This window comes from Notamacropus eugenii, chromosome 4 (assembly GCF_028372415.1).
Source record: "Notamacropus eugenii isolate mMacEug1 chromosome 4, mMacEug1.pri_v2, whole genome shotgun sequence".
Lineage (NCBI taxonomy): Eukaryota > Metazoa > Chordata > Mammalia > Diprotodontia > Macropodidae > Notamacropus > Notamacropus eugenii.
The window spans coordinates 357,484,410-357,505,334 of NC_092875.1; positions in this window are offsets into that span (position 1 = coordinate 357,484,410).

Consider the following 20,925-nt stretch of genomic DNA (forward strand, 5'->3'; position numbering starts at 1 on the left):
ACGGTAGTTCACCTTGATGCCGTGTTCATCCTCATTGAAAGCATTTGACAACGTGGCTGAAAACATCATGCTGAAAAGCATGGGAGCAAGCACAAAGCCCTGTTTCACTCCATTGGTGACTGGGAAACAAAAGAACATTTTCCACTATCCAGAACCTAGGCAAACATGAAATTAATGTAAAATACTGATAAACTTTTCTGGGTAACCACATTTTGACATAATTTTCCATAAGCTGTTATGACTAACAGTGTAAAAGTCCTTGGTCAGATCTACAAATGTTGTGTACAGACCTCTGTTCTGCTCCTGGCATTTCTTCTGGAGTTGTTGGGCAGCAAACACCATACTGACTGTTCCTTGGACCTTTCTGAAGCCACACTGGCTCTCAAGTATATGACCATCTTTCAGGTGAAGTATTAGCCTATTAAGGAAGACTCTAGCAAGAATCTTTCCAGCAATGACTAAGAGAGAGACCCTCCCCCCCCCCCCCCCCCCCAGTGATTGTCATAGGACAATCTATTTCCTTTGCTTTTATAGAGATGGACAACGGAGGCATTCTTGAACTCCTAGGGAATAACCTCCTCTTGCCTCTTGGAAAATTTCCTCTTGGAAGATTTCAGTCAGCTTTTACATGAGCAATATTTCCCCTACCTTGTAAATCTCAACTGGAATAGAATCAGTACCAGGTGCTTTGCCACATGAAAGGAGCCTAATGGCCCTCAAAACCTCTTCTTCAGTTGGAAGTTCAGCTAAGGAGAGATTGACTTCAACTTGAGGTAAATGGTCAATAGCCTCAGCACTGATTGATGATGGTCTGTTGAGAACACTATGGAAGTGTTCAGCCCATCTCTTTAGGATCATGTCCTTATCACTAATTAATGTGGCTCCATCGACAATGAGTGGTTGTGATGCACTATAGATTTTTGGTCCATAAATAGCTTTCAGGGAATCATAAAAGTGCTTTGGATTGTTACTATCAGCATAAAATTGAATTTCATCTGCCTTCTTACTGAGCCAGGAATCCTTCATCTCTCTAAGTTCTGTTTGTATTTTGCTTTTGATGGAATTAAATGTTGCCTTCCTAGAGATGAACTATCCTGTTGGTAAATCCTGTGAAGTTCTCATTTTCATTTAGTATGTTTTGAATTTCCCCATCATTTTCATCAAGCCAGTGTTGGTGTTTACAAGTATTCTGACTCAGATGAGCAAATGCAGTGTTATACACCAAATCTCTGAAAGTTGCCCACTTCTTTTCTACTCCACTGTTGCCCAACTTTCCCTCCAAGTTAGCAACAAACTGTTTACCTCAGAGAAGAGATCTAATTTGTGGACATTAATTCTTCTGGTAGTCATTTTGCCTTGGGGAAATACTTTTGATGAATGTGAATATTTAGTTTGGAAAGGATAAGTCTATCATCAGTCCAGCACTCTCACATCTTGTCTGTGTCTTCTTACAATCACATAGTCTATTAGATGCCAATGTTTGCCGCGATGGTGCATCCATGAAGTTTTGTTGTGTTTAGGTAAAAGGAAAACAAACAGTGTTGGTGATGAGAAGATCATGAGACGTGCAAATCTTCAGCAATAAATGACGGTTGCTGTTGCTGTTTCCAACTCCATTCCTCTCTAAGATTCCCTGCCAAGTCTGGTAGTCTGAGCCTACTCTAACATTAAAGTCATCCAAAATGATAAGCTTGTCTTCTTTTGGCACATTGATGATAAGGGTCTCTAAGTCTTCATAAAATTTTTCCTTTGCCTCATCAGGGTTCATCATGGTGGGAGCATAGGCACTGATGATGGTGGCATGATGTTTCCCAGGGAGTGGCAATTGCTTTGTCATGAGCCTGTCATTCTCTCCTTTTGACAAGCATACCAGCTTGCTGACTAGATTAGTTTTAATTTCAAAACCTATGCCAGCTTCACAGCACTCCCCTTCACTATGGCCACTCCAGAAAAATGTGTTTCCAGCTTCAACTTCAGTAAGCTGGCCTCCATTTGCCAGCCTTGTTTCACTCAGGGCTGCTATTTGGATTTGATGCTTGTTGAGTTCTCTTGCAACAAGACCAGTTCGTCTTTCAGGTCTACTGGATTTTGTGTTGTCTATAAGTGTGCACATGTTCCATGTGCCGACAGTGAATGGTGTCCTCTTTGTACATTTTTTTTTTTCATTTCAACTGCAGAGTGGGATTCCCCACATGCTGAGATAATCAGGGCAAGATTGTATAAGCAAGCAATTTTTCAGGCACCTTATTTATCCCCCTTCCTCACATCAGGAACTGAGCAGTGCAGTCATTCAAAGGCTGCTCAGATAACCAGAGTGCTGCTGAGTCTCACTGCTACTTCCAATGAGAAATGACCTCATGGGCTGGGCTGTCGATGTACAGGGTTGTGACTACAGCTCCTGGGGTATCCATGATGCTGCTTCATCACTAGTCTGTTGCCACAGGACTTTCAGGTTTCATAGTAAAATGGTATGGGTGATGTCAGCCTAGATTCAAGATGAGAGAGGACTTTACTTGGACACCATGCATTGATTAAGGAGATTGTTCTTCCAGTGACCTAGGGGTGGATGGTGTGGTATTTTCTGCTGCCCCTTAAGGATGTGTCCTGCTAGGGAAGACCCTACCCTGGGACTCCCTGACTTTGGGGATGTAATGATATATGACATACACCATATGACACACTGAGTGTTATGAGACACATATATGTATTAGATGATATGTTTTCCTTAAGGATGTTGCTATGAATGTTGTGCTTTACTTTATTGAACAATGGTTAGTTTATTGATGAACAGAGAGTTCTTTTTACCATATGATTAGACCCCCACAGCAGCAGTCCTCAGTTACAGTGCAGAAACTGTTTTATTTGTAGTTTTGTAACTGCATTTATTAGCACAGTGCCTGACACAAAATAAACTATTTTAATAAATATTCATTGGATGGGATTGAATCTTAGGGATAGCTTTTAATTTATAACTTAGGATCAACTTTGGAAACCTTTAAGACCTGTACTCATCAACTTTTCCCCCTCCACCCACACATTGCTAAAATGTTTTTGAAGTTTTGTCTTATTTTTATATTCTCTATTCTTTTTGAAAATTTTGGAACATTTGAAGATATATAAATAGTTTTTTTCCCCTGCATGGGACTAAAAAAAAGGCAGTGGGGATGAAGGGCAAAACCACATTCTAAATCTAGGGGACATATCTTAGCCTGGGAGCAAACTGAATAAAGCTAGGGGAACAAAAAGGCTAAGGAGCTCACAAGTCAGCCCCACCTGCCACTCTTCTCTCAAAAACCCCAACTCCTCCTCCCAAAAGTGTCTTTGCCAGGGGAATTCCATCATTCAGGGAAATCTTAAAGCAAACTGTTATCTTTGATCTCCAATAACAGATTTATAACACAATTCCCATTTTCTGAAATGCAAAGTATTATTCCAGATAACCTACTTCTTACTACTTTAACAATGATGCAATGATAATGATATAGAGAATCAAATTACACATCACATTCCATGACCAGTTGATCACATTCTCTTGACCAATCTCTAGCACTATGCTTGGTGTCATATGTATTAATGCTTTGTACTTTATTGTATCAGCTGATTAAAAGATAAAGCTACCAATTTTCCAACTGTATTTTTGGTTCAGGCAGTGGCCTTAAACACATGGCTGCACTCATCATAATTGCGTTTAGGAGACATAAACTGGGTCAGAAATACAGCTGACAGTATTCTGTTCATTGCTCTTGTAACAGTGCATATTCTAATCTTATTTCTTAAACTGGGAATTTCCCATGAATCAGTGAATGGAAATGTCATGCAGACTTCTTCACTGTTCATCAGTACTTAAACTTAAACCACAAACTTGAACTCTGATGATTATTCTGACTTTTGAAATGACATAAAGAATCAAAGAATTTGGGAGTAGGAAACTACCTTAGAAAACAAGGAAACTCCCTTATTCTACATATGAAGAAATAAGTCCTAAGCCAAGTCTTTCAACTATTTACTGGTAGAGACTGATTAACATGCTAGATTGCTTATCTCTTAGTTCAGTATTATGTTGTAATAGTGCCTCTTCTCCATTAGAAAAAAAAATTTAATTATAAGAAATAAAAGATCAATTGTTTTCTTTGGCATAGATTATTAGTTTCTCTGGAAGGTAAGCATAAATATAACTCTAAGTCAACAGATGGGACAGAGTGAAAACAGGGTACTTTCTGTCAAAAGGAAGATCTGACTCATGTAGATCAACCTCTGTAATGCCCATGTGAAACAAATGTTTTGTGTAATCTTTTTAAATATTCAGAAGTTTATATATAGTAATATAGACCATAGTTTAAGCTTCAATAGTATTTTGTATATCATATTGATAAATAGATCCTACTCGAATCTGAGAAATACGATCAAAGACAATTTCAGTATCAAATAAAATTGAATGAATATTGCTTGATAAGTTGTTTGCTTTTTTTTAAATGGAGCTTATGTGCGACTTGAACACTGAAAACTTTGCTGAGATCACTTATTGAAACTCATTTAACCACTACACACACTTTCTTTCTTTCCTTCCTTCCTTCCTTCTTTCTTTCTTTCTTTCTTTCCTTCTTTCTCTTTCCTTCCTTCCTTCTTTCTTTCTTTCTTTCTTTCTTTCCTTCCTTCCTTCCTTCCTTCCTTCCTTCCTTCCTTCCTTCCTTCCTTCCTTCTTCCTTTCTTCTTTTCTTTCTTTCTTTCTTTCTTTCTTTCTTTCTTTCTTTCTTTCTTTCTTTCTTTCTTTCTTTCTTTCTCTCTTTCTTTCTTTGTTTCTTCCTGTTTCTCTATCTCTCTTTCTCTCTCTCTTTCTCCCTCTCTCTCCCTTCCTTCCTTCCTTGCTTCATATTAGTAAAACCAACATTTCAGTTTGAGGTCACATGAAATAATATATTATCTCATGGATGGAAGAAATTGAAGAGTTTTTAAAAGGTTACATCCTCCACAATAGATTATCTACATATTTGCCACATTGTCTGAAATCCTATTATTGGAATTTCATTCTTTGGAATTTATGAACCTATCAGTAATGCTTTGAGGGTCAACACTGAAAGTGTTATCTGTCATTCATTGTACATTAAAGTAGTACTATCATATTTCTTTCTTCTTTGAAATTTGGTAAGTGTCAAGGTAAGAATTAGAATGTTATGAGAGAAGAAGAGGAGATAATTTTGAAGTCTAGCTAGAAGGTAAAACTTGTGAATCTTCAGATATTCTAGATGACAGACAGGAAGGCCCATCAAAATGAAGAGGAAAAAAAGAACAATAAAAGACACTTCAGAGATCATCTAATTAAGAATGGTCCAATAAGATTGGAGGTTCTTGAGATCCTTTCAGGAAGTTCATATGGTCAATAATTATCCCAAGAAATAATTTGACTATTAAAACATTCCTCCCTTTTCCAACTACAGAAGTGTGTGTGCCCAGATTTTCTTCACATATTTCAACCAAAAGGATATATTATACCAAATTGAATTCAGGAGTAAATATGAGAATCTATTCTATTTAATTCAAACAATAAAGAAGTATACAAAGATATTTAAAACAATGCCACTTTACTAACTATTTTTGTCTTGGAAAATAGACCTATTTTTCATAAATATTATTAGTTACATTAACATGTAATAGAGTAATGTACTTTTTAAATGCATTAATATTTTTAATTATCAATTTTAATTTCTAGTATGTTCAATGTAGATAGACATAATCTATGTAAACAAAAGATCTTTGATGTACTGAAAAAGAAGTCTTTGATAATTTTTAAGTCCCTAATTGGTATTGAGACAAAAATGCTTGAGAACTACTTATAATCAACATCTGAAAAGACTCCATGCTACAATATTCCTTACAAATGGTCATCCAAACTTTGATGACTTGCAATGAAGTGGAAACTTACTACTTCCTGAGACACGATATTCTACATCTGAGTCATTTCAAATAAGATTTCCCTTACATGGAAATCTGTCTGACTATAGCTTCTTCTATGTGTTCTTACATCTGCCTTCTGGGGACATAGAGAACAATTACAATCCCCTCTCCACATGAAAATTCCTCATACGCTTTAAGAAAGTGATCTTGTCCTCCCTACATTTTCTCCTTTCCACTTACACAGCTTCACTTTCTTCAAGCAATCCTGTATGGTCTCCACTCATCTCCCTTACCCCCCTTGCCTCCTTATTCTTGGTTGTTATTGATCTTCTAAAATGTAGGAGGCAGCTGAAGGTAAACCCTTTGTTTAGACTTTAGAGAAATCCTGTTCTTACCACAAAATCATATTTTCTTTATGGAATTAGTTTTATATAATTCCATATTGGCAAGGATACTGATGAGAAGTGTAGGCTTTTTTTCACAGCTGAAAGGAGGGATTTAAGGATCCTAGGAGATAGAAGTATGGGGACATAGGTTTGAAGACAAGTGTCAATGCCAACAGCCAGGCAATTGTAAGCAAAATATGTTGCTTCCCTGATGTGAATATAATCCTGAGCAGTTGAAACTTTGGCACATTGACATGCCAAATGATTATCTTCAGTTTCTGCCTCATTGGCGAATTTTCATTGCTTATCCTTATATCTCATTGATATGATATCTGCACTTTTGTAGTGATTTTTTTGTTTTGTTTTAGCATTCTAAGTTGTCATTGTTGTTGTTGTTGTTGTTGTTTTTAATAAATGTGTGGTGGACCACAATAATACAGGGAAGATAGATATATGCTTCTGGTGAGTAATGATTGCTCCATTCAACATATTTGCAGCAACAGAGTCCATTTAAGTTTCTGGCTCATGGGAGGTCCTTAATAAATACTTGTTGTTTGACTAAGTCAAACTTCAATCATATGCTCTGCAGCTCATTCTGCCCCTACATCCTGAACTCTTATGGTTTTGACTGAAATAAATACATAAATAACAAATGAATGAATGAATAACTAAATTAATCAATAGATGGATAAATACATGAACATAAATGGATGAATGAATACATCATGAATGAATGAACGAATACATATTTCCCTGTACTTTTAGCTACTTGAAAGAATCACTATCTGATATTCATGAATTCAGGTTTTTGTTGTTTATTTGTTTTCTCTTGGTGGAATGTAAGCAAAAAGGAAAGAGCCTTTTAGGGCCGAAGCATTATAGAAAGCCTACCTTGCCTCAGTCCTTAAAAAGAACCTTGTTCTTTGAAGGAATAGATAGGCTTTTGAAATATTGATTTCCATTTTCCCACATATAGCTTTCAAAAAAAATAGTTGCCATTCATGGCAAGGATGTTGGATCTCTGGATAATTCTTAACAGAAAAATAAGAATAGTGAAATGTAAATCTCTCCCCAGGGAACCCACTCTTGGAAAGGGAGATGACTTGTATTTTGTATAGGTCAGATGGAGATAGGACAATTTTACTGGAAATCTGTGGAGTTTTTGTTTGGGAAATTTTGTGCTTTGCTTATTATCATCAACTACATCAATCACTTTTAGCTCTGTCTTTGCCAGCAAAAGAATGCATTTTCAGTAATGTCTCCATCTCTCAGTCTCTGTCTGTGTCTCCTCTCAATCCAAATTTCTCTTTCTCTGTGTCTCTCTTTCTGTCTCTCTTTTCTTTGTGCCATTTGGTGCCTCCCTCCTTCTCTAATCTGCCTCTTTTTTGTTTCTCCTTTCCCCTCTCTCTTTCTGACTCTGCCTTTGTCTTTCTCTTTCTTTTTATCTCTATTCCTAGTCCATTGCTCCATTGCCAATCTAATCATCACACCCAAAATTCCCCTTCATGCCTGGGCTCTATTCTTTAGTCTAATCATAGTCACATATACCCTTCTGATCAACTGGGCAGAAGCTATATGGGGGGGGGGGGAGTGGTGAAGATAAGAAAGAAAGAAAATTCTTTCCCTCAGAGAAATGTTACTATCAATAATTTGCTATCTGGCAGGATGGTGGTGACCCAAAGTTACCCTGGGATTGCTAGACTCTAAAAGGAGAATCTCAGTCCCAGCTCCATGAAGATGGTCTCAAGTAGCTCACATATATTTTTAAACTAACAGTACAAAACACTTTCCTAATGATAGCCTGAAAGGCAGGTAGAACAATATTATAATCCAAATTCTGCAGATAAGGAACCTGATACTCATAATACTCAAGTGATGTATTTAAAGACCAAAGGATAGCAAGTTGCAGAGCTGAAAATGAAATACCATCATACTGAATCCTAGTTTAGTGTTCTTGCCATTATAGTATGATGCTTTAAAGATAGACATAGAGACTAGATTTGTGATTTTGCTGAATACAGGAAGCTCCTAGAAACTTTCTTTACCAATGCACATTGGTACTTTCTTAGCACCATACAGTCTTAAAATTTTGCCTATAATCCTGAGAATTTGAATGTTTTCCTCTTTTTTCCCATCAACTAATTAATTAATTAATTTTAGTATTCAACATTCACTTCCACAAGATTTTGGGTTCCAAATTTTCTCTCCATCTCTCCCTTCTGCCCACCCCAAGACAGTGTGCATTCTGATTGTCCCTTCTCACATTCTGCCCTCTCTTCTATCACACCCCTCCCTTCTCTTCTCCACTTGCCCTTTATTTTCTTGTAGGGCAAGATAGATTTTTATACCCTGAATAAAGGCTGTGTATGTTGTTTCCTATTTAAAGGTAAAAACAATTTTTAATATTTGTTTTTATAACTGTGAATTCAGCTTCTCCCCCTTTCTTGCTCCCTATCCACCACCACTGAGAATGCAAGCAAGTCAATATAGGTTATACATGTATAATCATGCAAACACTTCCATAGCAGTCACTTTGTGAAAGACTAACTATATTTCCCTCCATCTTTTCTTGCACCCCACTTATGCTATTCTCTACTTTGACCCTGTCCCTCCTCAAAAGCATTTACTTCTGATACTCCCTTCTTCCATTAACTCTCCCTTCTATCATTTCCCCACTCATCCCCCACTTAATCCATTCCCCCCTACTTTCCTGTAGTGTAAGATAGATTTCCATACTAAATTGAGTGTGCATGTTATTCCCTTCTTAAACTAAATCCAATGAGAGTAAGTTTCACTGTTTCCCTCTCACTGCCCCCTCTTCTCGTCCATTGAAAAAGCTTTTTCTTGCCTTTAATGTGAGAGACATTTTACCTCATTCTATTTCTCCCTTTCTCCTTCTCCCAATATATGTCTCTCACCCTTAATTTTATTTTTTTAGATATCATCCCTTCATATTCAACTCACCCTGCACTCTCTGTCTATCTGTATATAATCCCCCTAACTACCCTAATACTGAGAAAAGCCTCAAGAGTTACAAATATTATCACTCCATGTAGGAATGTAAAAGTTCAACATGAAAAGGTAAACAGGAATGAGAAGCCTTAAGGAATTCATTAAAGTTGAATTGATTACATTCCTACATAGAAAGATGTTATTTGTAACTCATGAGACCTTTTGCAGTGTTAGGGTAGTTAGAGGGAGTTAGCTATATATGTAGGTATGTATGTGTACGCATATGTTATATATGTGCAGGTATGTATATGTACATGTGTATATATGTATATGTATGTATGTGTGTATAGATAGATAGATAGATAGATAGATAGATAGATAGATAGATAGATAGATAGATAGACAGACAGACAGACAGACAGATAGATAGATAGATAGATAGATAGATAGATAGATAGATAGATAGATAGATAGATAGATAGACACACAGACAGAGGGCACAGGGTGAGCTGAATATGAAGGGAGAATACCTAAAAAAATAAAATTTCTTGTTCAATGGAATGTACTAGGAGCAAGAGAAAGGGAAAGGCAGAATACAGCAAATCATCTCACATAGAAGAGGGAAGAAAAAGCTTCTTCAATTGAGGGGAAGATGGGGGAGGTGAAAGGAAATTGAGCCTTACTCTCAAGGGATTTGGCTTAAGGAGGATATAACATACACTCAATTGGATATGGAAATATATTTTACACTGCAGGAAGGCAACAGGGAAGGGATAGGAGAGGGAAGATAATAGAAGGGAAAGCAAATTGGAGAAAGGGATAATCAGAAGGAAACATCATTGGTGGAGGACAGGTCAAAGGAGAGAATGAAATAAATGAAGGGCAGGATAGGACAGAAAGAAATGTGGTTAGTCTTTTACAACATAAATATTATAGAGGTGCTTTGCATTGTTTCACACATATAACCTATGTTAAATTACTTATTTTCTCAATGAAGATGGGTGGAGAAGGCGTGAGAGAATATGGAACTCAAAGTTTTAAGAATGAATGTTAAAAATTGTTTTAGCATGCAACTGTAAAATAAGCTATACAGGCAATGAAGTATAGAAATATATTTTGCCCTACAGAAAAATAGAGGGGGAAGGGGGATGGAAGGAGGGTGGATAATAGAAGAGAAGATAGATTGGAGGAAGGGGTGGATGGGGTGCATGCTATCCTGGGGTGGGGGATATGGAGAGATGGGGAGAAATTTTTTTTTCCTTCTTTCTTTCTTTCTTTCTTTCTTTCTTTCTTTATTTAACTTTTAACATTCATTTTCACAAAATTTTGGGTTCCAAATTTTCTCCCCTTTTGTCCCCTGCCCCCACCCCAAAACACCGAACATTCTAATTACCCCTATCACCAATTTGCTCTCTCTTCTATCATCCCTCTCTGCCCTTGTCTCTATCTTCTCTTTTGTCCTGTAGGGCCAAATAACTTTCTATACCCCTTTACCTGTATTTCTTATTTCCTAGTGGCAAGAACAGTACTCAACAGTTGATCCTAACACTTTGAGTTCCAACTTCTTTACCTCCCTCCCTCTTCACCCCTTCCCTTTGGAAGGCAAGCAATTCAATATAGGCCAAATCTGTGTAGTTTTGCAAATGACTTCCATAATAGTCGTGTTGTAGAAGACTAACTATATTTCCCTCCATCCTATCCTGTCCCCCGTTACTTCTATTCTCTTTTGATCCTGTCCCTCCCCATGAGTGTTGACCTCAAATTGCTCCCTCCTCCCCATGCTCTCCCTTCCATCATCCCCCCCACCCTGCTTATCCCCTTATCCCCCACTTTCCTGTATTGTAAGATAGGTTTTCATACCAAAATGAGTGTGCATTTTATTCCTTCCTTTAGTGGAATGTGATGAGAGTAAACTTCATGTTTTTCTCTCACCTCCCCTCTTTATCCCTCCACTAATAAGTCTTTTGCTTGCCTCTTTTATGAGAGATAATTTGTCCCATTCCATTTCTCCCTTTCTCCTCCCAATATATTTCTCTCTCACTGCTTGATTTCGTTTTTTTTAAGATATGATCCCATTGTCTTCAATTCACTCTGTGCACTCTGTCTCTATATGTGTGTGCATGTGCATGTGTGTGTGTAATCCCACCCAGTACCCAGATACTGAATAGTTTCAAGACTTACAAATATTGTCTTTCCATGTAGGAATGTAAACAGTTCAACTTTTATAAGTCCCTTATGACTTCTCTTTGCTGTTTACTTTTTCATGCTTCTCTTCATTCTTGTGTTTGAAAGTCAAATTTTCTTTTCAGCTCTGGTCTTTTCATCAAGAATGCTTGAAAGTCCTCTATTTCATTGAAAGACCAATTTTTCCCCTGAAGTATTATACTCAGTTTTGCTGGGTAGGTGATTCTTGGTTTTAGTCCTAGTTCCTTTGACTTTTGGAATATCCTATTCCATGCCCTTCGATCCCTTTATGTAGAAGCTGCTAGATCTTGTGTTATCCTGATTGTATATCCACAATACTTGAATTGTTTCTTTCTAGCTGCTTGCAATATTTTCTCCTTGACCTGGGAACTCTGGAATTTGGCCACAATGTTCCTAGGAGTTTCTCTTTTTGGATCTCTTTCAGGTGGTGATCTGTGGATTCCTTGAATACTTATTTTGCCCTCTGGTTCTAAAATCTCAGGGCAGTTTTCCTTGATAATTTCATAAAAGATGATGTCTAGGCTCTTTTTTTGATCATGGCTGTCAGGTAGGCCCATAATTTTTAAATTGTCTCTCCTGGATCTATTTTCCATGTCAGTTGTTTTTCCAATGAGATATTTCACATTCTCTTCCATTTTTTCATTCTTTTGGTTTTGTTTTGTGATTTCTTGGTTTCTCATAAAGTCATTAGCCTCCATCTGTTCCATTCTAATTTTGAAAGAACTATTTTCTTCAGTGAGCTTTTGAACCTCCTTTTCCATTTGGCTAATTCTGCTTTTGAAAGCATTCTTCTCCTCATTGGCTTTTTGAACCTCTTTTGCCAATTGAGTTAGCCTATTTTTCAAGGTGTTATTTTCTTCAGCATTTTTTTGGGTCTCCTTTAGCAAGGTGTTTACTTATTTTTCATGCTTCACTTGCATGTCTCTCATTTGTCTTCCCAGTTTTTCCTCCACCTCTCTAACTTGATTTTCAAAATCCTTTTTGAGCTCTTTCATGGCTTGAGCCCATTGGGTGGGCTGGGTTACAGAAGCCTTGACTGCTGTGTCTTTGCCTGATGGTAAGCATTGTTCTTCCTCATCAGAAAGGAAGGGAGGAGTTATCTGTTCACCAAGAAAGTAACCTTCTATAGTCTTATTTCTTTTCCCTTTTCTGGGCATTTTCCCAGCCAGTGACTTGACTTCTGAATATTCTCTTCACACCCACTTGCCCGCCAGATCCTCCCAGCCAGTGCTTGGGGTCTGAGATTCAAATGCTGTTTCCCAGCCTCAGGGCTTTGGGCAGGGGCAGGGCTGCTATTCAGTGTGAGATTAAGTTCAGGTGCTCAGGTTGGGGCAGGGACACCTCATGGGCTCAGTTCCCCCAGAGGGTTTATGCAGAGACCTTCAACAATGGATCCAAGCTCCTGCCTGCTTGGGCAGACCTGGTTTGCTGCCGCCCCCGCTCCTGCCTCCCGAGGGGGCCTGAGTTATGGGGGCACCCCACTCCCCTCTCGACCCGCCAAAGAGACCCTTTCACTGACCCTTGTCACCTGTGGGTGGGGGGACCCGTGCGGCCGCTAGAGCTTCCATCCCTGAAGCCTACTTGGATCCGCTCCTTTCGGCGATGTGCCTCCAAGGCAGGGCTGGGCTCTGTTCTGGGTCCAGGGCATGAGGGACCTTTTGTGAGAGGTTTTCAGGCTCTCTGGAGCAGAAATCTCCTCAGCTTCGTTGTTCTGTGGCTTCTGCTGCTCCAGAATTTGCCAGGAGTTCTTTTTTACAGTTATTTTATGGGCTGTGGGTTCAGAGCTAGCGTATGTGCGTCTTTCTACTCCGCCATCTTGACTCTGCCTCAGGGAGAAAATTTTGAATTCAAATTCTTGTGGAAATGAGTACTAAGAACTGAAAAATAAATAAATTCTATATTAAAACTATTTTAAATTAAAAAAAATAACCGATTGGCACCACCACAACATCATACTAAAAAGGAATAGGCCCTTAGTGGAAGACTACTATTATTAGTCCCCTCAAACACCCTCTAACACACCACCCTCCAAGGATAACTCTTCCATGGAGGGAAATTATCTTTACAGTTTTTAAAATAGTAAACATGATACTTTTCAAACAGTAAGAAAAGTTGCATAAATCATACTTAGACACTTGAATTTTAAAGCACTAGATCACTATTGGTTGAACTTTAGCAATAACAAATTAGATATTTCTGTGATTTCTTCCACCATATAATTGATATTTTTTAAATGACTCAAAAACACCTTCATGAAAAGAGTAATCATATCTTACACTATTTCCCCCAGGGACTAGTCCATTCCTGTAACCAAGGCACTTGATAAATATTCACTTTATTGAACTGAAACATGATAATTATTGGCTATCCTAAAGTCCTATGATATAGTTACGCAGTCAGGGTTTACTGAGGTGGGTTATACTATTTCTCTGATTCCTTTTATCCATTTTAGTGGCAGTGCACAAAGACTTTAAAGAAGTGATCTTTCTTATAGATCAGTTTAATATTGAACGGGATAGAAAAATGCATAAAGAAATTTAATTAAACCAAACAATGAATTAAATAAGGTATTAACTTTTTCATAATTTAACAATTTGGTACCTGGAAGAAGTAGGGAAAGATTTTGTCATTGTTCTGTCATTTCAGTGGTGTCCAACGCTATGTGACACTATTTGGGATTTTCATGGCAAAGATACTGGAATGACTTGTCATTTCCTTCTCCAGCTAATTTTACAGATGAGGACCTGAGGCAAACAGGTTTAAATGACTTGCCTGGAGTAACATAGCTTGTAAAGTGTCTGACGTCATATCTGATCTCAGGAAGATGAGTTTTCCAGACTCCAGACACAGCACTCTGTCCACTGTGCCACCTAACTTTGCTAGGCAAAGAACGGTGACCTAAGCAACAAAACAAAGCAAAAACAAAAAGCAAGCAAACAAACAAAAAATAAACCCTACTTAAATCTATGAATAAAGAAACACACCTTTCAAATATGATAGGATCAGTTGGGGCAAAAAATGAACTGCAGTTTTACTATAAAGGCTTAAACCATCTTGTAAACAATGTAGAACAATTGCTTTTATATGTAAACAGTTTGATAATTTAAATGGTCAGAGAAAGAACTTAAATTTTAGCAAATTATTTTAATGAAAATGATATTAATTCAGTGCAGAGAAACACAATTTTCAAAGACACAGATTGTGGAAGCAAATCATTTGAAGAGCTAATAAATGGCTGCAATAGACTGCTCATTTCATAATGGAGATTTGCTGTATTTGTTCCTCCTAAGTGAAAGTGAGTCACTCAATTTCAGGAGGTACAGATTTTAGCCATTCATTAAGAGTGTACTAAAGACTTTGAAGAAGTCTGGCTAAAGTGATCAGAAGTGAGTAGGAGAGAAAAGATCCAAAGAAGGAAAGGAAACCCAGTGTTCTCAGAACTGCACATGAAGGGGTAAGGTCCTTGATTAAGGAAGAGAGACATGAGGTCATTTGAAGAAAGTTTCAATTTAGATATGCCCCTTCAACATCATCAAAACTTTTAGATAATTGAAGTCTCTCATAAGTACTGATTGATCTCTGCAACTTTTCACTGGTTTGAGAAGCAAAACTGGAAGGAAGAATTATTCCACAAACTATAAGCATCTAACATGTGCTGGGTTCTGGAGATAAAATTACAAAGAATTAAATAATCCCTATCACAGTAAAATTACATTCAAGAGGGCAAGACCACTACCTATTATATGGATATATATAGAGAGAGATATAGATAAAGATAGTATCTATGTATGTATATATATATATATATATATATATATATATATATATATATATATATATATATATATGTAAAACATGTCACATATATACAGTATAAATTTAAAGTGAATTTGTATATGTATAATATAGTTCATATATAAATATATATAGATATATACATACATATGTGTATATATATGTTGTATACATTTGTGTATCTATGCACCTGTAGGAAGTTTCAAAATATAAGGAAGTTCTAAAATGTGAAATCATTTGGGAGTGGGAACTCTAGGAGTCTGTGAGATCAGGAAAGTTTCCATGTAGAAGATGATGCTTGAGGGCACCATCAGAGTCCAGGGAAGGGCTCTGTGAAACAGAGGGAAATGCTTTCTAGGCCTCAGAAGACAGTGCAAAGGCACTAACATGGAAAATTGCATGACTGGAATGCAAAAAGGAAAGAGGACAGTTTGGCTGGATCTCAGACTGTGGTGGTAATGTACAATGAACCTGGAAAGGTAATTTTGCACAGACTATATAATGATTTTAAAGCTAAATGTGAGAATTTATATTGTATTCTAGAACTGATAGAAAGACATTGGAGTTTCTTTCATCAAGAAGTCACATGATCTGATTTGTATTTAAGAAAAATTCCTTTGGAAACAGTACATAAATTAGGCTGGAATGATAAAGGCCCAGAGGCAAGGGGACCAATTAGGAGGGTAAAAAATTGTTTATTTCAACTGCTTTCTATGAAATCATGTTTACTGTAAACTGATTGGATGGTATAACATCCAGGTTAGTAAACATCAGTGTGGGACTCTATATTGCCTGAAAAATCTAGTTTTATGAATTCTGTAGTTCTATGGCTTAAAAGGAACTGATAGTTAATTCAATAGTGACACTTTTTCTCGGCATACTTTTAAAGATTGAAAAGAAGATAGAAAAGTTGAAAGTTGCAAGAGCTTATAAAAACAGAAAAGCTCATGTTCTGGAATAGATAAATGACACAAAAGTTTGTGGTCCACAACTGTGAATTGTTCCATGCAAATGGTGTTTTGATTTCCTGTTAGGAATAAGAACAAATGTTAAGTTCCCTTAAATGTGTGCTCACTCTCACCCATACATACTGAGTGCATTGGTGGGAGAATGTGACTCAATTTTATACATGGATTGTGATGTATTTATTGTTACTACATTTGGTTTATTATAAAAGTACTTGCGTTATTAGTTGTCTTATGTTTAATATCTAATTGTATAATCATTGTGAAGAGATGGTTAGTTTAAATGGAAGTGCACTGGTAGGGGCTTGAGAGCTACAGTGGTAAGTAAAGATAGTAAATTTTCCCTAAAGAGGTTTACACCATGAACCTAAGAGATTTGCAATATAGTTATATGCTGGTTGTCCTTTTCTTAGAACATAAGGAGAAGGAAAAGACATAAACAGTTATAGAATATCTATTATGTGCCAGACATTATACTAAGCACATTTACAAATATTATCCCATTTGATCTTCACAACAATCCTGGGAAGTAGGTGCTATTCTTATGGCCATTTTATAGTTGAGGACACACTGACAATCAGAGGTTAAATGTTTTACCCAGGATGACACAGCTAATAAATGTTTGAGACCAAATTTGAGCTCAAATCTTTCCAATTCAAGGCCCAACAGTCTATCCATTGCACCACTAGCTGAGTGCAAATTCAAACCAGATCAAAGAGTGAGTAAGTATCTATATACTCTGTGAGAAAGGTGGATACCACTGCCATTATATATTTTTTTAAATTTCTTTCCTTTCAGGATGTCTGCTGTCTCTTCTTGTTCATACTTTAAAAAAATTATTTCTGCTTTTAGCAGTTTGCCAGTTCACTACTAATGTACTATTTTTAATCTGCTATTTACTTGGAATCTTGATGACCAATCTTCTTAAAAATTAGTCCTGAACTAATAAAAATAGGCCATGGAAATTGTGATATCTATTCAAATTCTTCAGAAATATTTTATTATGTATTCTTTCCCTTAGCTATATAGTTGTTTGACCAATAAAAGAATGAAATGTTATTTTTTTTTTTACATTTTCCATGACTGCTAACAACATTAGGATCTAAATAATAACGTCTAGCAAGTAATTTCTGAACTATCACCTACCATGTACACAAACAAGATTCCATACTGAACATGCAGCTTCAAATTTGGGCTTTTGCAAACCATTTGGAACAGAGATGACATTAAACATACACACAGCATACTCACACATATGCACATAACACACACACACACACACACACACACACACACATATACTCATGCACACACCCCTTTGTGAAGTTATTATTCCTTTGTCCTATCTTGACCCCTCCAAACAAAAGTTGAGTATCTCTTTGCCTTGATTCCTAATCAATGTTTTGCTCCCCTAATGTTATGCTAATGTCCCTTATTCAATGTTACCCTCCCCTAAAATGGCTACCATCGTTATATCATTTGTGTATGCATTAGAGTTAATAAATTAGACTTGATTCAATATCAAAAGAAACTACAAAAAGTCAATAGCAGATTTACTACATCTTTGACTCTGTTTTAACATTTTAAGCCCATTTGTCTATGACTTTTGGGTAGAATGCCAAGCAGGCAGTGGTTTCCCCTGATGCTGCTTCTATGCATTATAAGTTTTAAGTGAACTTTGGAGGTTAACATGTTTGTTTCTGCTGAATGCAAAAATACAAACAAAATGTGAATATTGACAAGCTTTATTCTATGGTTGGTTAACTTAGTTGTTTAATACATGATACCAATAAACATAATAGCATTGGTTCCCTTATGAGGAAGTAAGTTTTAATTTTCTCTTCTACTGGAAGGATATAAAATGCAAACAGATAAGTATATGATAGTTCCAAGAAGGGAGAAAGCACTAATTAAGGGTATTTAGGAAAGATTTCCTAGAACCAAGGTGACACATGACCTGAGCCGTACTAGAAGAAAAAGATTCTGATTTAACAAATCTGAGTCTATTAAAATCTGATGTCAATTTTTATGTAGCAATGTGGAAAAATAATCAAACAATGGTTTCCTCTTGTTTGTATGCATTCTAAAATTAAAAGTGGTCCATGGAAGGCAGGTAGCATGCTTGTGTCTGGTTTCTTTTGCTGGTCAATGAGACTCCAGTGGAAGTGATAACTTAGCAGTTATACTGCTTATACTTTTTCTGTTCATTCCAAAATGGCATTCTCTATTATATAGCCATCAGTATAATTTTAAAATACACACCTTTGTTGTCTATTGAGTTGAACTACAATATAAAACCTATTGTCAGTTTCCCAATGTGGATTTAGTTTAGAAAGAGGAAGTTAGTTATGTTGGAGAGGAGGAGGGAGCAGGAGAATAGTTGCAATTTGCCTACACTTTATATTAATCTATTAATTGTAACTGCTCGCATTCTTTGCCTTTGAAATTCAGCCCATAATGAACAAAGTAAGGATCAAATCCTTATTATAAGCATCCTCCAGACTTTCCTTCTCTGTGATCATGTATAGTATTTGTTTAATAGTAAAAATACTGCCCACAAGGGGGCGCTGTTGCTTATCCACAAGTCTACTTTGCACATTGGCAGGATGCCCTGTGCTCTTTAGTCTCTGTTCAATTAACATCAACTCCAGGTTTCTAGGACCTATCCCAGTTTCCCAAATCTATATTTAAATAGATAATTCTGATATTTTCTCTCTATAGTTCTTTTCTCTATTTATCATCTTAGAAATATCACAACCCTATCTTCAATGACACCAACAATCTCATATAACCAATAATTCAATTGTGCACCAATAATCTCTTACTTTGTGCTCACATCAGAAATAATACTTAAACAGATAAGTATCTACATCTGTTAAAATTGTTGACGAAGGAGAAAGTATTAATGAAGGGGTATTAGGAAAAATTTCTTGGACAAGAAAAAAATAGCCTTGAGAGGAAAAAAAATAAGAATTCAGGAAGACAAAGATGAGAAGGAATTATATTCAAGACTTAAAGCATAGTATAGGTGAAGGTAAGTAGATGGGACATGTAATATCAAATCCAGAGAACAGCTAATAATCCACTTTGGGGGAATTGCACAGTATATGAAAAAGAATAACTACATAAAGCAAAAAGGTAGCTCAAAACCAAATTATGGCAGGACTTCAATATTAGACTGAGTATGTATTTTACTCTAGAGACAATGGATATCCACTGAATGGACTTTGCTTGTGTGTTTTTTGCTTGAATTTCTTTGTTTTATCAGAGGAGTGATATAGTAGACATGTTTCTTAGGGAGATTATTTTGGCATCTATCTATTGGATGGAACAAGGGAGAAACAAAGTTGGGAGACTAATTCAATAGGAGGGTGTAATAGTAATCCATGTGAAAGGCGATGAGGGCCTGAACTAGGTTGGTGATTGTGTGAGTGGAGAGAAGGAGAGAATACAGTGGAAGAAAGATTGACAGGCAGTTGATATTGTGGGGTAAATTATGTGTAAGATTCAGGGATGGTTTCAAATCTGAGCTTATGATCCTGAAGAAATAGGAGGATGGTAGAGCTGTCAGTAGAAATGGGAAATTTGGAGTATGGGAGGATTTAGGAGGAAAGTGATAAATTCCATTTTTGCAACATTAAGTTTTTGATTCCCCAGGGGAGATGCCCAGGAGATAGAAGATGATGAAAGATTAGAACTCAGTAGAAAGATAAGATGACCTCTATGGGCCTTTCAACTTTGAGATTTTGTGATTTTGTCTATTGCTTATAGGATTTGCCAGCTTGATACAGTTCTCAAGCATTTCTCAAGAAGAAAATCAAACCACAAGATTTTGATACTCTAGCAATCAAAGTGACCATTCTGTTTCCTGATTTTCTTGCTTTCAATAACAAGCCTCCTAGAGTAAATTAGTTTTATATTTCAAAGGAGTTTATGCATAAATAGACCACTGCTATTCAGAAGTGTATAGGTGCACATGTGTCATTAATACTCAATATCTTCCTGCACTAATAGTCAATAGATATTTACTAAGCACCTTCTATGTGCCAAGTACAGCTCTAAACACTGGGGATAGAGATACAAAGAAAAAATAAAGATAGATCCTGCTGTCAAGGAGCTTACAATCTAATAAGAGAAGACAACACACAAAAGGAATCTAAAAAACGGGAGGCAGGCAGTGAGGCAACCTGCAAAGGAACAAAAGGGAGAAATCCAAAAGAGGACAGTGGAGTGGGAAATGAAGAGATGACTAGCTTGGGAGCCCTACTTAAATGGAGCTTTGGGGATGAACACATTGCTCAACCCTCTAACGAGAAGGGTCCCAGGGGCAAGGGTATTGTTGTATTGTATTGTAAGGTATTGATAAGGTATTATTGATTAGGTGTAAGTACCAAAACAAAAACCACCTTAAAGCATGATGAGGTTCTTGATGAAGAGGACTCTTGGGACATGATGAAAAAGTCCTTGGCAACATGATGAAGGTGGCCAAGGAAGTACAACGGAGTAGGTAATGAAGAAAGTAAGACAAGCACAATATTTGCAGCTGGAAAAGACCTTACATATTTATTAGCTCACTTCTTTCATTTTACAGATGAAGACACTAAGTCATGGAAAGGCTAAGTAAGTTATCCAATATAGCAAATTTATCCAATATATAGAAAAATCATCACTAGGTTAGGAAGTTATATTCTGAACCTAAATGTAAGGCAATTTAAACTATACCACACTGT